Source organism: Tamandua tetradactyla, chromosome 7 (assembly GCF_023851605.1).
Source record: "Tamandua tetradactyla isolate mTamTet1 chromosome 7, mTamTet1.pri, whole genome shotgun sequence".
Taxonomy (NCBI): domain Eukaryota; kingdom Metazoa; phylum Chordata; class Mammalia; order Pilosa; family Myrmecophagidae; genus Tamandua; species Tamandua tetradactyla.
In genome coordinates, this window is record NC_135333.1 from 100,729,773 (window position 1) to 100,750,920 (window position 21,148).

The 21,148-nt window shown below is 36.7% G+C and overlaps 1 protein-coding gene, 1 long non-coding RNA gene and 1 pseudogene across 2 annotated transcripts in view; 2 read left to right on the top strand and 1 right to left on the bottom strand.

The window, feature by feature from the left end:
* Window positions 1–21,148, top strand: part of PDZRN4 (PDZ domain containing ring finger 4) — a 407,543-nt gene that overhangs the window by 53,549 nt on the left and 332,846 nt on the right. The window lies entirely within an intron of this gene.
* LOC143691694 (uncharacterized) overlaps window positions 1–21,148 on the top strand; it is a 215,182-nt gene that overhangs the window by 11,923 nt on the left and 182,111 nt on the right. The gene's annotated exons all lie outside the window — the stretch shown is intronic.
* On the bottom strand, window positions 7,357–11,671 carry LOC143689974 (inhibitor of growth protein 1 pseudogene; annotated as a pseudogene).

A 21,148-nucleotide genomic window follows, 5' to 3' on the forward strand; every position in this document is an offset into this window, starting at 1 on the left:
GTTTTTTTGTTTTTTTTTCTGGAACAGTCAGAAATCTGGATTTGTGCATAACATATCCTGACTTTCAAATGTTGGTTCAGAATTTTTTAAAAACCCTCTTGGGCCAATCTATATACATCTGTGATCTGAGGGGGCCATTTTTTGCAACATGTTTGCAACATCTGATGGAATGTACAGATAGGCACACACTTCAAGTGTGTATATACTAGGTACTCCCAAAATGTTTGTTTAATCAGACTGAACATAACCAGACATGGCAGTTAAGAATTTATTTCAAATGTATTAATGCTCAATTTTTTTTTTATTACTGAACTTTGAAAAGCCAAATTAAAGCTATGTTAGATATATTCAGTAACTGCCAGTTAGAAATTTAACCATTTCAGGAGTCAGTATTAATCCTGGAGAAAATAAAATCTAAATTATTTGAAATATTTTCACAGTCCAGTTAACAGGCACTTAGTGAGTACTCAGATTAAAAGACACTGAAGAGGTGATTGAAATGCAGTCCCTAACCAAATGAGCCTGCAGTCCAGTGACTAAGAAAGATTAGCTTTAATACAATGCAGAGAAAAGCAAATGTACAAAAGCCATGAGAGCGAGATAAAATTTCTCTCCTTAGTGCCTTCTTAGCTCAAAGGAAGGAAAGATTGATTCTTTGCAAGGGATCAGAGATCAAGGAGCTCATCCTTAAGGAAGTGGCATTTCAGATGTTTGCGACAGATGGAGATATTGCAGAATGGGGGATGGGGTGTTAAAATGCTTGAGAATTGGTAGATGATCTGGCATGGCTGGAGGTAGATGAGTCTGAGGGTAAGTAAGTAGGGACAAGATCGCAAAAAGCCTTGGTTGTCATATCGGCATGATTGGGGACTTTACTTGCTAGAAAGAAGAGAACCATCCAAAGATTTTAAATAAGATTTCTCTTTTAGAATATTATGCTGGTGCATGGTAAAACATGGACTAGAGAAGAAGAAAGAGGAACTAAAAACAGAAAACTCAGGAGGCTATTTCAATAGTGTAGGGAAATAACTGAACTGGTTTAGGGGCAGCTGTACTAAAGAGTGGGTGATTTGGGCATCATAATATCTGACATTCTGTTGATTCTTTTTTGGTGCCATGCCCTCTCTTACCAAAACCTCAAGTGAAATAACTTGACCTATATCTTAATTTTTTTTTCTTTCCACTTCGTCAGCTCACCATTCTCTCTGAATTTCAATATAGCCAAAAGAATAAGGAAGAAGTGACTAGAGAATGGGGATTTAGATTTTCTTACACAGCAAAGAACAGTTTCTATTTTCAGTTTCTGGGTCTATTTCTCTTATACTTGGGGTTTGTTGGTGAGAGGGGACAGAAAAGATAAAAAGCAGTTTATTCATAATATTCAAAAAATAAAACTCTTCCTTATTTTTGCTTAATGAAATAGAAGTGTAAGACATCTGCTAAACTTAAGATCATTAAAAATAGACGTGTCCATAGTACATACTTTATGAGTCACATTCTTATTTGAGCATGCTTATTGCTATAGGTTTTTAAATAACTGTCTCAATTAAAATGTTTCATAATTTTATAACTGTTACTAATATGTTTTGCTTTGTGAGGTGTGATATAATCATTTAATTTAATGCTTCAGCTCACAAATCTGTCACCTGTTCTGTTTCACCAATTTCAAAATAACATAATTGCACAGGGAAATTGAATGCTTTATTGACTGTGATCAATTCATGCTCCAAAAATTGAGATATATAGATATATAGAAAAATATATAGAGAAGAATGATTAGATGGATAGATAGAATAATGTGACAAAGGTGGCAAAAAATTAAAATTGGTAAATCTGGGTATCTGGTGGGAGGTATCTGGGTATCTAGGGGTTTTATATTATTGTTTGCAACTGTCCTGTAATTTTGAAATTATTTCAAAATAAGAAGTTAAAACACTCAAACCTGTGACATTCTATGGGAGTTATAAAAAACAACAACAGGAAAGGCCATGGTGGCTCAAGCAGGCAGAATTCTCGCCTGCTGTGCCGGAGACCCAGGTTTTTTGCCCATGCCAAAAAAAAAGAAAAGAAAACATGGAGAAGATAGAGCTTAAAAGCTTCTGGTGGAAATGATATCAGATAATGTTTTAAAGCCTGATATAAACACTTAAAGTCTAATGTAGGAAACCGGTTTCCATTTTAAAGATAGGAACTCTAACGTGGACGGTAAAACATTGCCCACTGGGGTAAGATGGACTGATTCATTGAAGCAGACAGCAATTTGCATTGCTGGAAGTACAATAAATCTTATTTCTCATATTCTATTCTCTCCTTGCTGATTGCTTTGAAAATTTGTCCTTAGTATTACTGTTATAGTTGAATTCAAATTAATTGTACACATCTGACAAATTTCTAGTTGATGGCTGCCAGAAGTATTTTTTTTTTTTTTTTACATGGGCAGGCACCGGGAATCGAACCCGGGCCCTCTGGCATGGCAGGCAAGCATCAGAAGTATTTTTGTGAGAGATCATTCCTAAATATGTTTCTTTTTATCCTCAACAACAACATAATGGAAATGTGATTCTCACATGTACAACCAAGAAATGCATGAGGCCCTGTCTCAGAGAATATAAAGGACATAATAATTAGTTTGTCACCATCGTACTAAAAAGGACTAAATAAAAAGTTTGGAGGCACATTAACTGAAAGTGGCTGAAAAGCCAACTCATTCACACTTCAGTTGTTTCTGCTTTAAGCTGCCAGGTGCTCCATTTTGGCTGAATTGGCTAGATGATTTAATTAGAGTGAAGATGGTGAAAACATCAACAAAAATTAGTCAACTGGATACCTCATCAACAATTGTGTGTTGATCTACTAATTCTGTGTATATTATGCAGTCTTAAAATGTATTAAGTTCTTTCTCCCTCTGCATTAAGCTCTTTCCTTTCTATTACAGAGATGGCTGGTGTGAGAGATTAAGTTTTGGAGTTATAGTATGCTTGGTAGTTGGTTTTGTTGTGTGTTTAGATTTTAGATAGGGATTAAACCATCTACTCCTAGAAGGTATTAAAGTCAGTCTTTAAGGGAGCATGAGTTTTAAAGCATAGGTTTTAGTTACCAGATTGGCTTGAATTGAACCTTGGCTCTAACACATACAGCCCAGTGGATATGGGCATGTTACTTAGCTTTTTGAGACTCAGTTTCCTCATCTATAAAATGGGAATACTAACAACTACCTCACAGTGTTACTGTGGAAATTAAATGACATGGTAACAAACAAAGCATTTAGTACAGTGTAAGCATGAAATTGGAGCATCAGCTTTTTTTTCCCTACTCTTATAAACCGTTGTTGGTATGACATGCTTTTTTGAGACAATCTAGGTAAATGGATTCATTGGCATTTATTATTTTATTATTATCACTCTGAACACTTGACTGGGACCATTCTGAATGATGATAGCCTCTACTACTCTTAAAGATTTCACGATTTCCTACTGTTTAGATGAGCTAGGCAGAAACTACATTTCTCAGAACCCTTTCCTGTATAGTTCTGGGCTAAGATGAATAACGATAGAAATTTGTGCAAGATTTGGAAGGCAGAAGTGAAGCAGTGGCTGTTTTACTCTTGGGAGGTTGGGGTGGGGTCAGGTGTGATGATAGCTGTAGACATTATCTCAGATCTGCTGGCTTACCTTGTGGGTGGGAGACAATAGCTGGGCCTGGAGTTTCTAGAGCGTCTTCCGGATCTCCCTGGGGCAGCAGCTGGTTCACAGCTCCTGTAGCTCCTGCCAGATGTTTCAGCTTCTTCAGCTCTTGGGCCAGGAGTGTGTTTAGCTCTGTGATGACAGTGCTAGCTTCTCTTGCAGAACACCAGCATCCTTCCTGTTGGCAGGATGTTCCAGCACCGAACACCAGGGCCATACAGAAACTGCTTAACCAGTACCCACAATTACCCTAGAGGCCTAATTCCTATGATAACCCCCAAATTCTTTATTGTTCCCATTTTTCTGCTTCTCTAATCAAGCCCTGACTGATAGACTTCTCAAATCTGAAGTCTCCATTCTGCAATATGTATTCATTTTCTAAACTCTTTGTTAAAGGTCCTATCTGTGAACAAGTGGATAATGATCAACATGAAATAAATACAGAACCTAATGCGCGCACACACACGTCCTCACAAAAAATAACTGACTCTTATCTTTCATAACCATCCCGATCTGTCTCAAGCATAACAAGTGGAGACTGCTGGTCTGTGCCCATGAAGGTTTATGGGTCTCATAAACTTAGCTCAAAGCAATATAAAGAGGGCATTATAATGATGGGTCAGTGGTAGAATTCTCACCTGCCATGCCAGAGACCCAGGTTCATTTCCCGGAGCCTGCCCGTGCAAAAATAATAATAATAATAATAACAATATAAAGAAAAACTCGATCCTCTTTTTAGAAAGGTTTGGGAGCACTTGTTCATTTCTTCTCATTTATTCATTCGATAAATATTTGCAGATTACACTGAGTAGGTGACTCAACAGGCTGAGAATTTCACCTCTGGGAGTGTGGTTGCTCGCCTGTCTGCTCGCAGTGTCCATCTTGTTGGATGATTTAGGTTGTCTGGGGCCACAGAGATTATTCCTGGGATCACTCTGTGTCCCTGCACCCAGCGTAATCTTGCATTTATTATTCACTTACTCATTTGCCAAGTGTTAATTGAGAGCAATTTGAGTTAGAGAGTAGGATTTGGTTACTGCCATCTAGGAATTAGAATGTCTAAGAAAATATATCCACTGAGGTTTAAATATAGCCATACCCATAACCTTCTGTGCAACATCACAGGAGAATAATTGAAATAATTTGCATTCTATTTATCTTTGCAATTTACCGTTAAATTTCATTAGAGATTTCAAAAGTAAAACTGAAATATAGGAACAGACCACTTTGTGTATTGCCTCACTGTAACTTCTGTGTGGCCGAGTAAAAATCTTATGCATTTTATCAAGACAAGGAAAATAAAAACTTGCACATGCTATGTCAAAATAAAAACGATCTCCAATATTTTAATTTCAGTAAGGCCATATAAAATCATATATATATATATTTATACCCATACATACACACATATAAATCTATAGCATTGATTTTTATGTTTAAATAAATATGTATTTAAATGTTTTCTTGAGTTTAGTAATGTATATACAACTCAGAACGTTCCATTTAAAGCACTTTCAGGTGTGTAGGTCAGCGATATTAGATTCACAATATTGTGCTATCAACACCAACATCCATTACAAGTACCCATTAAGTTGTAACTCCCCATTTCCCTCACCCCCGACCCCTGGTAGCCTATAATCTACTTTTCTGTCTCTATGAATTAACTTATTCTAGGTATTTCATATGAATGATAACATACAGTATATATGTTCCTGGCTTTTTGTTTCTGGCTTTTTTCACTCAACATAAAGTCTTCCAGATTCATCCATCTTGTTGCATGTATCAAAACTTCATTCCCTGTTGTGACTGAGTAATATCGCATGACTGTATATACAATGTTTTGTTTATCTGTTGAAGGACATCTGGGTTTCTTCCACCTGTTGGATATTGGGAATAATACTGCTGTGAACATTGGTGTACAAGTATCTGTTTGGGTGGCTGCTTTCAGTTCTTTCGGGTAAACATCAGTAAGTGAACTTGCCTGGTTATTTGAAAATTCTATGTTCAACTTTCTGAGGAAACACCAAACTGATTTCCACAGTGGCTGCACCATTTACAATCAATCCCACAAACAATGCACAAATGTTCTACTTTCTTTGCATCCTCGCCAATATTTGTTCTTTTCCTTTTTTAAAAAATAGCTATCCTCATGGTTGTAAAATATCTTGATTTTTAAAAACTTTTTATTGTGAAACATGTTCAAACTTAAAGGATAGTTGCAAAAATAATACAAACCCCATAGAGACAACTCCCAACATACCTCTACCTTCCCCGATACCCAAATCCACCAATTTTAAATTTCTGCAACATTTTCCATATCTATCTATCTGTCTATCTACCTACCTACCTACGTACCTACCTACCTACCTACCTACCTACCTATCTACCTACCTACCTATCTTGTATCTGTCTAGCTATCATCTATTCATCCATCCATCCATCCATCCATCCATCCATCAATCCATCCATCCATCTCTATCAATCTATTTTCTGAACACTTGAGGTTAGGCTGTATATATCATGTTGCTTGAACGCTTAAAACAGCCATGTACATTTCCAAGAAAAATACTTACAAAGAACCTTAAGAGCAGCTGTCAAGTTCTAATCATTTAACATTGACATAAGCTTAAAGTCTATATTCCAATCATTGTATATGTCCCCATAATGTCCCTTTCACCCTTTTCTCCTCCCTTATTAGATTCCATCCAGGATCATGCATTTAATTTAATTGGTGTAGCCTCTTTAGTCTCTTTCTATTTTTTTAAATTTGGAAACACATATTCAAAATAAACTTTTCCCTTTCAACCACTCCCAAACATACCATTCAGTGTTATTAATCACATTCACAACATTTCAGTACCCGCACTGCTTTTCATTACTAAAACTTTCCTATCTCCCTGAACAGAAACTCTATACTCCCCAATACTCCTGCCCCTCCGACCCTGGAAACCTGTACTCTAATTTCCGTCTGTCAGCTTGCACATTCTTCAATAATTTATTTGTAGTTATCATGGGGTTTTAATTTAATTCCTAAATCTATAGTAAACTCTTTGCTTTCATACCAACTTAACTACAATAGTATGTACAAACTATATTCCTATGCCCCTCTCTACCCCCCACCTTCATTTTTTTTTCACAAAATATGTGTTTATACAGTATGAGTCCCAAACCATTGATTTATCATTACATTTTATGCATTTGTCTTTTAGATTCTGTAGAAAGTAAAAAGTGCAAATAGTGCACTTTTTACTTTCTAATCCAAAATGCAATAGTGCTGGCATTTGTATTTACTTGTGTAATTACCCTCACCAGAGATCTTTATTTCTGTACATATCTCCTATCTATTGTCCTTTCCTTTACACCTGCAGAAGTCTCCTTAGTATGTCTTGTAGGGCTGGTCTATGGTGACATATTTTCTCAGGGTTTTAAATCTGGGAATGTCTTAATCCTTCGCTCATTTTTTTTTTTTGATTGTTTTATTCAAACCTAAATTTGTAGTTTCTAAAATGTTGATCCACAGGACACTTTTTGTTAAACAATGAAAACAAAAGGGGAAACAAAACCCACTGCCATCCCTTTAAAAGAAATGGTTTCTTTTCTAACATTCTTTAAAAATATACATTTTACAATCCTTGCACCTCAACAAAGGTGGCAGTGTAATAAATAAATTGGTTTATTTTGTTTTCCTCACTATTAAATTGATGTCTACAAACCACCTATTATATGCTCTCTCTTTTTTGGATTTCTCCAGTGCTTTGTCCATTGTTTTATCATTTTCTCCTCTACATTTGGGACAATACCACTTGTCCTTTGTATATGGTTTAGTCCCACACAGGAGAAATGAAACCACTTGATGAAGCACTCACCATTGTCACAGCCTGTCATTTCTCCATAGGAGACCTGCTTGCACAGACAGTACATTGATTCATTCGGGTCAGTGGGAAGTTCTGCACGTGATGCTTCCTTCTCTGCTTTGATGTTACAGCATTTCTTTGTTTTGACATTTTTGCCTTCTTCTCCTTCAGCGTTCCTATGATCATGATTATTAGATGCATTCTCTCGATTCTCATTGTTGCTGAGATCTCTTATTATTAGCTTTCTCAGCTTGAGTGATTGTCTCATTCTCCGACTTATCTTGGCTGGTTTTGCCACTGTTGCCAGTAGTGTCATTGATCTCTTGATGTGCCTCAGAAAGTTCCACGTGAGTGTCCACTTGTCTGGTACGGTTCTCAACCAGCTCTACCATCTGACTCACAATCTGAATCATTTTATCACCCAGTTCTGGCTGGGAATCAGAACTCTCTGAATGCGATGTAGAACTCTCTTCTTCTGTGTACCATTGGTCTCATGCTTAAATTTCTCACAACATTCATCAAATTCCTTTAGAATTTGTTTCCCAAAGCGACAGACGCGGGAGCCTTGCAGAGCCCACTACTGCCAGAAGGAGCTCCATTCCGCCGGCAGCCGTGGGCAATGTCCATCTCCAGCGCAGAACCCTAGGGCCGGGAGAGAAGGGAGCGCTGAGATTTGCGGGCACACCCTCGTGGCCACTGACGCCCAGGCAGCACCGGCATGCTGTCTCTGGGAGGGTGGCCCGAGCTGCGCTATCAACCTTTCCAGTAGCGCGGCTTGCCCGCCTTGGGGCCACCTGCCTGCCCCTGCCCACCTTCATTGCTCTGCCGCCCACTTCCCTCAGTTTTGAAAGGCAGTTTTTTCAGATACGGATTTCTTGCTTGGCAATTTCTTTTGTTTTCAGCCATTTAAATGTGTCATCCCACTGCCTTCTTGCCTCCATGGATTCTTATGAGAAATTGGCATTAATCTTAGTGAGGCTTCCTTGTATGTGACATATCACTTCTTTCTTGTGGTTTTCAGAATACAGTCTTATATATAATATGTCATGGCATGGGTCTATTTGGGTTTTTCCTTTTTGGAGTTTGTTGAGTGTCTTAGACATGCCATGCTGGTTTGAAATGATGTATGTGCCCTAGAAAAGCCATGTTTTAATCCTAATCCCATTTTATAAAGGCAGCATTTCTTCTAATCCCTATTCAGTGTTGTATGTTGGGATCTGTAATTAGATCATCTCCCTGGAGATGTGATTTAATCAAGAGTGGTTGCTATAAACTGGATTAGGTGACAACATGTCTCCACACATTTGGGTGGGTCTTGATTAGTTTCTGAAGTCCTATAAAAGAGGAAACATTTTGGAGAATGAAGGAGGTTTGGAGAGAACAGAGATTGCTGCAGCACCACAAAGCAGAGAGTCCATCAACCAGCAACCTTTGGAAATGAAGAAGGAAAAAGCCTCCAGGGGAGCTTCATTGAAACGAGAAGCCAGAAGAGAAAGCTAGCAGATGATGCCATGTTTGCCATGTGCCCTTCCAGCTGAAAGAGAAACTCTGACTGTGTTTGCCATGTGCCTTCTCACTAGAGAGATAGATCCTGAACTTCATCAGCCTTCTTGAACCAAGGTATCTTTCCATGGATGCCTTAGATTGGACATTTCTACAGACTTGCTTTAACTGGGACATTTTCTCAGCCTTAGAACTGTAAACTAGCAACTTATTAAATTTCCCTTTTTAATAGTCATTCTGTTTCTGGTATATTGCATTCTGGCAGCTAGTAAATAGAACACATGCATATTCATTTCTTTTGTTAAATTTAGAATGTTTTCAACCCGTTATTTCCTTGAATATTCTCTTGACCCCTTTCTCTCTTTCTTCTCCTTCTGGGACTCCCACAATGTGTACATTAGTGTACTTGAAGGTGTCCCACAGCTTTCTCAAGCTCTGTTGAGTTTTCCTCATTCTTTCCTCTTTTTGCACCAAGGCGGGATGATTTCAATTGTCATATTTTCAGGTTCTGTGATTCTTTCTTCTGTGATCTCCAATCTGCTGTTGAACCCCTCTAGGGAATTTTTAATTTCTATTACTGTTGTCTTCAGCTCTGTTTGGTTCCTTTTCATAATTTCCATTGATACTCTCTTTGTGTTCAGCTGTCATTTTCTTGAGTTCTTTTAGTTCTTTGTCCATGTTTTCCTTTAGCTCTTTGAGCATATTTACAATCATATTTTAAAGTCTTTTTCTGGTATGTCCGGATCTGGTCCTCTTTGTTGATGGTGTCTTTTTTTTTTTTTGCTGTTGTTGTTTTCTGTATGCTGGATGGCAGTCATTGACGTTTTTTTTTTTTTTTTTAGCATTTTTTTTAATTAAAAAAGAATTAACAAAACAATTAGAAATCATTCCAATCTACATGTACAATCAGTAATTCTTAATAACATCACATAGTTGCATATTCATCATTTCTTAGTACATTTGCATCGATTTAGAAAAAGAAATAAAAAGACAACAGAATAAGAATTAAAACAATAATAGAAAGAAAAACAAACAAAAAAAAAACAAAAAAAACAAAAAACCTATACCTCACATGCAGCTTCATTCAGTATTTTAACATAATTGCATTACAATTGGGTAGTATTGTGCTGTCCATTTCTGAGTTTTTATATCCAGTCCCGTTGTACAGTCTGTATCCCTTCAGCTCCAATTATCCCTTCTCTTTTTTTTTCTTTTTTTTTTTTAATTAACGGAAAAAAAGAAATTAACCCAACATTTAGAGATCATACCATTCTACATATGCAATCATTAATTCTTAATATCATCACATAGATGCATGATCATCATTTCTTAGTACATATGCATTGGTTTAGAAGAACTAGCAACATAACCGAAAAAGATATAGAATGTTAATATAGAGAAAAAAATAAAAGTAATAATAGTAAAATCAAAACAAAACAAAACAAAACAAAACAAAAACCTATAGCTCAGATGCAGCTTCATTCAGTGTTTTAACATGATTACTTTACAATTAGGTATTATTGTGCTGTCCATTTTTGAATTTTTGTATCTAGTCCTATTACACTGTCTGTATCCCTTCAACTCCAATTGGCCATTATCTTACCCTGTTTCTACCTCCTGCTGCTGGACTCTGTTATCAAGGACATATTCCAAATTTATTCTCGAATGTCTGTTCACATCAGTGGGACCATACAGTATTTGTCCTTTAGTTTTTGGCTAGACTCACTCAGCATAATGTTCTCTAGGTCCATCCATGTTATTACATGCTTCATAAGTTTATCCCGTCTTAAAGCTGCATAGTATTCCATCGTATGTATATACCACAGTTTGTTTAGCCACTCTTCTGTTGATGGAGATTTCGGCTGTTTCCATTGACGGTTTTTAATGTCATAATCATCTCTTTTGCCTGGGCCATCACTTCCTATTTCTTTGTTTTAGGACCTTTTGTTGAAACCTGTACATTTTGATATTTTAATTTGTTATCGATGAATTTTAAACTCTGTGACATATGCTCCTTAAGCTTGTATCATTCTAGTGCTATGGTTGAGTTTTCGTTGAATGGCAGGAGCTAACAAAAAGAAAAAAAAGAAAACACCTTTCACTGTCTTTGCAGATTGACTTGCACAAGTGCTTTCCTTCAGGGCTTATCCATATAATGTGTTGTATGAGAATGGCTCCAGACCAATGCATAGGAGATTCTCTGATTCCTTCTGAACAGGCATCTTGTTATGGGCATGCATGTGTGACCCTGGGAATTCCCCATTTACACAGATACTACTCTCTTCCCTAGGAAATAGTTCCTCACAGTCCCAGGCACTGCACTGTATTTTCTATAGTCTGCTATCCCTTGTTTTAGGTAACGTGACTTGACTGCCCTCCCTAACCTGCCCTCCCCCCCCCCCACACACATAGATTTCTCTAAGATAACACTCTGTGCTGCCTCTACACACAGGGCAAGTTCTGGGACAATGAGTCCCTCAGGCCACCCAGACCGATTGGTCCAGACGTATAAGCTACCAGCACGTGCATGAGGGTTACTCTGCTTCCTCTGCGGTGGGTCCAGGAATCCACACTGGAATAGTGGGCTAGCTTTGCACCCAGCCTTTGAGGTGTGGGGGATGGGTCAACCATGACACCACTCAATCCTACTGCTTTTTTGTTTTGTTTTGTTTTGTTTTTTGATTTTTGTTTTTTCACTTTTGCACAGGTAATTTTGTTCTCTCCGGTGGGTGATGACGGTGCTCACAGATTGTATTTTGAAACATTCAGTGTCTACTGAATATAGACACATTTCTTTATATTACGATTCAATAACTATTACACAATTAAGTCTACTAAATACAGTAAACAAAATGGTATAAATGCTTACACCATTCTCTTGTAAACAAGGCCATTGTACATAATAGTAACAAATGGAATTAATGCATACCACAATATTAATGAGGATAGAGCTTCTGTTTAAATAATCCTACTACTATTAAGCTATTTTCTTGGTTGGGTTCTGGCCTTATTACCCTATTCTTTTGTTTTCTGGAGCTCAGAGAAAGATGTTTCTGCCAGTTTGTGCTGGTTGTTCAAAGGGTCAGTGGTGGGGATGAGCCTTGAAAACATCCCACTCTGCCATCTTGGTTGCGGCAGGACTCTCATTGTAGTTTTAATTTGAATTTCCCTGATGACCAGTGATGTTGAACATCTTTTCAAGTGCTTATTGGCCATCTGTGTACCTTCTTTGGAGAAATTTCTATCCAAGTCTTTCGCCCATTTTTTATTTGGGTTGCTTGTCTTTTTATTGTTGAGTTATAGCAATTCTTTATTTATTCTGGATATTAAACCCTTATCAATATATGGTTAAAAATTATTTTCTCCCATTCTATAGGTTATCATTTCAACTTTTTTATAGTGTCCCTTGACAAAGAAAAGTTTTTAAATTTAGCTCATAACAATATGATATAAAGAAAAATATCCAATATTTCACATACACACATAAATATGTGTATATATGAATATAAACATGCACACATGCATATATATATACACACATATACATATGCGCATATATATATATATACACACACACATGTATATATGAGAAAGATGTAGAATAGTGCTCTCCTCTTCTAAATAATGTTAATTGGGAGAGTTAATTATATTTGATGGCTTCTTAGAATCAAATAAATATTTATGAACACATATGACTCTAAGATGGTTGAAACAGGGCAGCTGTCTGAGCTGTAGGGTTTAGGGAAACTGATCTTCTGGGCAATTGAGAAGACAACAGGGGGTAAAAAGCAATTTGTTCTGCCAACTCCTATTAGAGACAGAAATAAAATTTTGCACAGGTTATAATTGACTGCTTTGATAGATTGCTTGATAATTTTATAAACCAAAGGAATTACCCAGTTTTGCAAAGCCAGCTCTTGTTAGCATTTACTGTAGTTTGGAACTGCAGGTGTTAGAAGGCCACTCTGTTTGGGGGTGCTAATCAATATCATAATGGAATAAAAAAGATTGTAATTATCAGTTTATATGAAGCATATCTGCCTATCTAAATCCAAATCACCTTTGCTTTCGTGTGTGCATGTGTGTCCATAAGAATGAGAAAATAAAAGGCTCTCTAATCTTACTAGTTCTTAATTCTGTCTTACAATTTGGAATAGCAAGAATGTTAGTGTTGGTCTTCAGTAGTTTTAGAGCTCTTTTGCCAAGTGCTTCCAACAGAGACTCTTTATAAGATTATATGAGCAGTTGTACACGTAGGGACGTGTTCTTAGCATTGAGTCCAATATTTGGCATATAAATGTGTTCACTTTAATCTAAATAAAAATTCGTTATATCAAATCCAATATTTAGTATTTAAAGATATGTGTGTTAACCTAAGTTATTGACATTCATTGTAGATATTCAAATCAGATAATTGACTGCATACTCCACTCTTTGTTTCAGCTACCACATTTGAAATTCTTTTCCTTATCCTGAGATATTTTCTTTAGTTTTAGCATCTCAATCACTTGTTTTGGAAATGAACTAGAAACTAGAAATCTACATAAATCTAATCTTCAGTGGAGTTCCAGGAGTCCTGGAGATTTAAAATTATTTCTTTATTTCTTTGTAGAATCACCAATATCCTTTATGCTTTCTTTTACTTAAATTTTTTTCTTGCTTCATCCAAAATGTCTGTTAGTTAAAAGCATTAGCCAGAAAACATGAATTTCCACAAAACATCCTTGAGGGTGGGGAGCAGCTGTCACCTGCTCAGTGTCAACTGCTGCAGAGTAAATGTACTTGGCAAGGGATCGCAGGCACTTGTGAGCTTTGCACTCAGAGTCGCTATTGTCCAAGGGGTAAATAGGATTGACAGAAGCAGCTTTTTCCTAATAGACTTCTAGCTATTCATTTGCATCCAATTGCAGTGCTTGTTGGTTCTGAATGTTTTTGTCATATTTGACTCTAGATAAGATTTTTTTCAATGTTTTCCTGTGCTACCCTTTCTTTTCTTCTATTACTTTTCTGGACACTACTCTGCTCTGTCTATTCTACTCTATGGGAATTTTTTACTCCTGACTCTTATAATTTTGTTGGGTCAGAATATGAGCAACTTTTTGAGTATCGAAGGAAAACAAGTTTCTCCCTATAATCTTCCATCCCTTTAAGCTCGCCTACAGAGTTTTCTTGTTACTTCTAGCATATTGTACCTGGAATGAGAAGCATAGCATGATATATAGAGACATAGTCAACATCTGATTTTGTAGGTAATGTTTTGTGTTACATTGGAAAACTTGTAACTCCTTAGATTTTTTTGAAATTAATGACAGCTATATCTGATTAGTATATCGTTCTAGAATTGCAATGAATAACAACAATTTTTTTTAATTAGTGAATGCAGTCTTTGTTAAAACAAAGAAAAATAGGGATTTCAAAGCATTTTAAATTTATGGCTAAGCCTTATGGGTTGTGCCAAGATAATGATGAAGGCAACCTGATCAAAAGTAAAAATATCATTCATGTAAGTTATCTCTCAGCTTATGAGTAAGTTAAAAATGTTTTGAGTTTGTTCACATTTAAAGCTAAAGCGATTTATTGAAACCATTTCTCATTTAATACTGTGTTCAAAGTAAAATTATCTTTCAGATTTTAATTTGAGGGAGGATTTTTATTACTATATAGTATGGATTTTGTACTTTTTATTTCTATATGGGATAGCATTCTCTGATATTTAATTCAAAAAGGTAGAATAGATTTTCTATTTATAATACATTAGCTGTAATATAGGCTTTAACTTGAAGAGAATATCCCTATAAAAAATGGAATTTATTTAAGGTTCTTGCTTCTGGTCAATAATGAACATTTTCATTCAAACATTTACTTTTATTCCTTCTTATATTTCCAGTGTCTAAATTTCTAAATGTGTTGTGAAGCTCAGAAACCCTACCTTTATTTCCCTTCTGTTCGTAGGTGAGACTAAAGGCTAGATGAGGCTTTTTGAATCCTTACATTTTATATGCAGCTATGACCTCTAACTTGAACTCCATCTACTTTCTCAGTATTTCCAATTAGATATTCAAAAGACATCTCATATTTTCCAGGTCTGAAAACAACTCCCTTCCAACTCCTGCCCCCCAACACCCCCCCAGCTCAGCAAATGGCAACTCTGACTTTCCAGTGCTGAGGTTAAATCCTTCAAGGCACCCTTGACTCCTTTGCCCATAGCCCTCATTGGCAAATCCTGGAAGATCTACTTTCATGATACATACAGAATTAAACTGTGTCTCACCAGTGTACCAAGTCACTGTTACTCCCTGCTAGATATTGCGATAGCTTTCTTTTTTGTGTATGTGTATGAGACATATTTTTATTAGGACATGGAAAGTTGAAGTATAAGAAGATAGAAAATATATAACAAGCAACTATTAACCAATATAAAGATGTATATATGTTCTAGCATTTGACAGAGTAGACTTCAGATTAAAGAATACTTGGACTAAAAAGGGACATTACATATAGGGGGTCCAACAAGATATCACAATTCTAAATATGTAGCAACCAATAACATAGCTTAAAAATTCATGTAAGAAAATTGACAAAAATAATTTTAGAAACTCTTTAACACTATTTTATTCCCATAAGACCATAAATTACCATAATTTACATCTTTCTTTCTCCTTATTACCAAATCTCTAAAGGACACCCCTCCTTCCAAATCTCTTCTTCTCCTTTAGTAGTGCTTTACTATCTAATTTTGCTGTCATGTACTTTAAGCTCTTCTTTTTTGATTTCCAAGTAGCCAGAATACAAACTTTGGACTTGTTCTCTTTATTTCCCCATCCATGGATTTACTTTGTGTGGGTGGGTGGGGGTAAATGTATCCTGATACTATTAAATCTTACACTTTTTTTCCATACCAGACATGGAAACTAGGGTAGTCTCCAATGGCACTTCATTTACATGTAAATTAAAATATATTGTATATTCTGTCTGCAAACTGTGCTCTAAAAATAGGGTTTAGTTGAATTTATATGTTCCCATTAATACATATGATTTTTGTGAAAAGATTGTTATTTAAGTGGCCACAATATTCCACGGGATCTTAGATTGTTCTTGTATTTTTTAATGCAGTTTTATTGGGATATATTCACGTACCACATAATCATCCAAAGTATACAATCAGTAGTTCACAGTATTATCATATAGTTGTGCCTTCATCACCACAATCAATTTTTGAATATTTTCATTCTCCAAAAAAATACACATAAGAATAAAAATTAAAAAGAACACCCAAAATACCCCATGCCCCTTACCCTTCCCCTGTTATTTATTTATTTTTTGTCCTTATTTTTTTAATCATCTGTTCATACACTAAGTAAAGGGAATGCCAGCCACAAGGTTTTCACGGACATGTGGCCACACTGTAAAAGTTATATAGTTATACACTCATCTTCAAGAATCAAGGCTACTGGAATACAGTTCAGCCATTTTAGGTATGCCCTTTAGCCATTCTAATCCATTAAAAACCAAAAAGAGATATCTATATAATGCATTAGAATGCCTTCCAGAATGGCCTCTCAACTCTGTTTGAAATCTGTCAGCCACTGAAACTTTGTTTTGTTTCATTTCTCTTCCCTCTTTTGGTCAAGAAGTCTTTCTCAATCTAATGATGCTGGATCCAGACTCATCCCTGGATGTTATGTCCCATGTTACCAGTGAAATTTACACCCGTGGGAGTCATGTCCCACATACAGGTGAGGGCAGTGAGTTCACCTGCTGAGTTGCCTTTAGAGAGAAGCAACTGAGCAACAAATGAGATTCTCTGGGGGTGACTCTAAGACATAATTAATAGGTTAAGCTTCTCGTTTGTAGGAAAAAAGTTTCATAAGGGCAAGACCAAAGACTGAGGGCTTGGCCTATTAAATTGGTAGTTCTCAATGCTTCTGGGAATATGACAAATATCAGTTTGTTTATTGAGCTTCCCTTGTATGTGATGGATCATTTTTCTCTTGCTCCTTTTAGAATTCCTCTTTGTCTTTGACATTTTGCAATCTGATTAGTAAGTATCTTAGAACAGTTCTGTTTGGGTCTATTCTGTTTGGGGGTATGCTGCACTTCTTGGATCTGTAATTTCATAAGAGATGGGAAATTTTCAGTGATTATTTCCTACTTTATCCTTTCTGCTCCTTTACCCTCCTCTTCTCCTTCTGGGACACCCATAACATGTATATTCGTGCACTTCATATTGTCATTTAATTCCCTGACACCCTGCTCATATTTTTCCATTCTTTTCCCTATCTGTTCTTTTGTGTGTAAGATTTCAGATGTCTTGTCCTCTAGTTCACTAATCCTTTTCTCTGCCTCTTCAAATGTATTGTATATTTCCATTGTGTTTTTCATCTCTTCTGTTATGCTTTTTTCCCATAAAAATGTTCTGCCATTTGTTTTTTAGATTTTTGAGCTCTTCATGTTTGCATAATGTCTTCTTTATACCTATCATATCTTTTATCATATCTTCTCTCAACTCATTGTTTGATTTTTTATTGGATTTTGCTTGTCTCTTTGAACATCGTTAGTTGTTTCCACTCCTGTATCTTATTTTCAGTGTTCATACGTTCCATTGACTCATATCCTCATTTTTTCTAGTATTACTCATAATTTTTTCTGGTGTCTAGGTTCCTGATTTCCTTGATTGGTTTATTCTGGAGGTTGTTTTCACTCTTTTACTTAGGGTTTTCTTATTGGTTCACTTTGTTCTATATCTGTTCTTTGGCATCCATTTCAACTTATTCTAGACCTCCAGCACAGCTTCTCAAAATTTCAGAATTTTCCAGCTCTTGTTTTTCTGGTGTATGCCCTGCCTATATGGAACCTGGAACCTATTTTTGAGAAATGTCTCCCCAGATATGATTGACCGCAATCAGATTTTCCCAGACCAGACAGGCCCGGGTCTTATGACGTGTATGTACTCATTATTGAATTTGCCTCGGGGTGAAAACCAACAGGTTGTCAGACTTTCCTGTGAAGCTTCTAGACTCGGTGCTTTTCCTATTCTTCCAAGCAGGTGACACTTGTCTTCTCACAGCTCCCCACTGGAGTAAAGTGATGCAGTGCCATTAATTCTTAGCAGGCCTTCCCTGTCAGGGGCATGGTTGAGACAGAGGTTGAGGTAGAAGGCAAGTTGAATTTTCTGATTCCCAGCCCCCTGGGGCTTGAATTCTCTGAAGGACATCCACCACTTGAGCTGGACCTAGATTCCCCTTTTCTTGGGGAAGATTTCCTCTTTCAGGACTTATCTCCCCTACTTGACTCACGTTGTGCCTCAGACCTATCTTAACTCATCCCTTGACTAGGTTCAGCTGACAATTGAAAATACCTGAGGCTTTCTCTTATGAGCTACTTAGAATAGTTTAAAAACAGAAGGAAAAAAAAGAAAGAAATCTCTTTCCAGAGCCATTCCCCAGTTCCCAAGTGTTCTAGTTTGCTAGCTGCTGGAATGCAACACACCAGAGATGGATTGGCTTTTAATAAAAGGGGATTTATTTTTTTAGTTCTTCAGAGGAAAGGTAGCTAACTTTCCACTAAGGTTCTTTCTTATGTGGGAAGGCACAGGACAGTCTCTGCTGGCCTTCTCTCCAGGCCTCTGGGTTCCAACAACTTTCCCCGAGGTGATTTCTTTCTGTACCTCCAAAGGCCTGGGCTGAACTGCGAGTGCTGAGATGAGGTAGGCTGAGCTGCTTAGGCTGTGCTACATTGAGCTCTCTCATTTAAGCACCAGCCAATTAAGTCAAACATCATTCATTGCAGCAGGCACGCCTCCTAGCCAACTGCAGATGTAATCATCAACCGATGAGGTTCACGTACCATTGGCTCATGTCCACAGCAACAGAACTAGGTGTCTTCACCTGACCAAGTTGACAGCTGAATCTAACTACCACACTAAGTTTCACCATTCAAGAGCCAATGCTCTATGTGCCTGGCTCTATGTGCCTTTTCTAGTGTTTTGAGCTTGTTTAACTCCAAAAGGCTCTGTTTTTCCCCCCATCAGCCCCTCCTCCTCTTTGTAGAGGCAAATCCTCCTGGTTCCTTTCCTGCTTTGCACAAGACTTATCTGTTCTTGGAGCTTATATTCAGCAGTCCTTATTTGTTAATTAATTCAGCAGTTGGAGGTTGGTTGAGCTACCTTCATTGTTCCTAGTAAAAAGGGCTTATTTTTCCTTCAGGGAACCAACTCCAAGATAGCCCACCATTCCAATGGGGGAGGGCTGCCAGGCTGCCCAACTAGGGTGACTTATAGTTCTGCATAGGATTTCAGCTGTTCTACCAGTTTCAGACTATTGGAGGTTGTATGTCCAGTCACTGAAGTCCTCCGAACAGTTGTTCCAGACAGTTGCTGGCTATTTGGTAGCTTTCCTAGAGAACTAACTAAGTTCCATACCTCACTATGCTACCATCTTGCCATGCCTCTAGCTTTCTAACCGATTTCATTCCTTCTTTCTGCCCCTCTACCATGTATTCTCCGTACCGCAATACGAGTGATCCTCTTGATGTAGTCAGATAATGATGCTTCTCTGCTCAAAGTACTTCAATGTGTTGCCATCTCACTCAGTAAAATCCATAACCTTAAACCCTACATGATCTACTCAGTACTGCTTTGTTGACTTCATTGGAGTAAAGAAACAAATGAGTTATTTTATTCAACAAATACATGTTGACTATATGCCTGACGCTGTTTCAGTCCTTGAGGATTCATACATGAATAAAATACGGCCTCTGCCCTCTAGAGAGAGAGAGAGGGACATGCACAAAATTAGTTAGAATATGATGCAATGACTGCTTTAATGGAGACTTGTAAAGCATTTTGTGGATGGTGAAACATATATGAATGAATTGATATGATCTTTTCATGGGGAGGGTTTGGTTTATATATGGAACATTATTTTCAAAATTGCTGAAGCTGGATAATGGTACATAGGGATTCGTTACACTAGTCTCTCTATTTTTAAAAAATGTTTGACATTTTTCATAATGAAAAGTAAAAAAAAAATAATCCAGTGACAATATAGTAGATGAAAGAGTAATTTTTCAGGTGGAGGGTCGGGGTGGGGTGGAGATGGGCAGGAAGTCTTTATAAAGGAAATTATACTTAGGCTAGGTCCTGAAAGGAGAATGAGGCAAGAATTCATTAAAGTGGAGAACAAACAATTGTTCTGCAAGAAAACAGAAGGATGCAAGGACTTTTAGCATTTTTGGTATGGCTCAAATCAAATTTTATGACAGGAAATATGTTAGAAGTGGAATAGGAAAAATAGTCAAGAGTCTTGTTTGCAATGTGAAGGGATATTACAGTATTCTCTAGGAAGTCAAAAGCAAGCTGAGATTTTAAGACTTCAGAATTTAGGATGGCAGCTCTAATAGCAGGCAGATTAAGAAGTGATTTCTAATCAGGAGATGTTACCAACTGGAAATAGATTTCTCGACCTAATAGTATGTCTGAAAATTTTCTTTGAATGTCATTTGCCTGCTTCACTATAGTACTTGATATAAGTTCTTTCTGCAGAGGAATTAAAAATAGTATCTGTTGTTTTGTCTTTGATGAAAATGGTTTTGGTTGTCCCAGATATATACCAAGGTTTTAAAAAAATTGGACAATTGATATTTCATTTAAAAGATCACTCTAGATTATAAAGCTTTGTAATAGAGAAGATAGAATTTAATAAATTAGTATGACTGCTGAGTCAGTATATTGATACTTCTTTTGGTCTCCTGTGTCTTGGAGCAGTTAGAAGAAAAAATGAAAAATCATAGAGCTATAACCCATACCAAATTTTAAAATCTGTTGTATAACTACTTTTTAAAATGTATTTGGAAATTTATTGCTTTTTTATATTTTATTTTTCACAATTAAAAAAAAGTTAAAAAAAAAAAAAAAGGAAGCAATAGATTGTAAAACTTTGACTACATGGCAGCTAACAACCACATTTTGGGGAAGAAATGATGCCCTGTGGATGGATATGGATGGATATCAATCTTCATCTTATTGGATTCTTTCATTTTGAGGGAATGTTTTCATCCAGAATGTTTGGGGCTTGTTGTTTGCTAAATTGTATGATGTCATGATTGCCT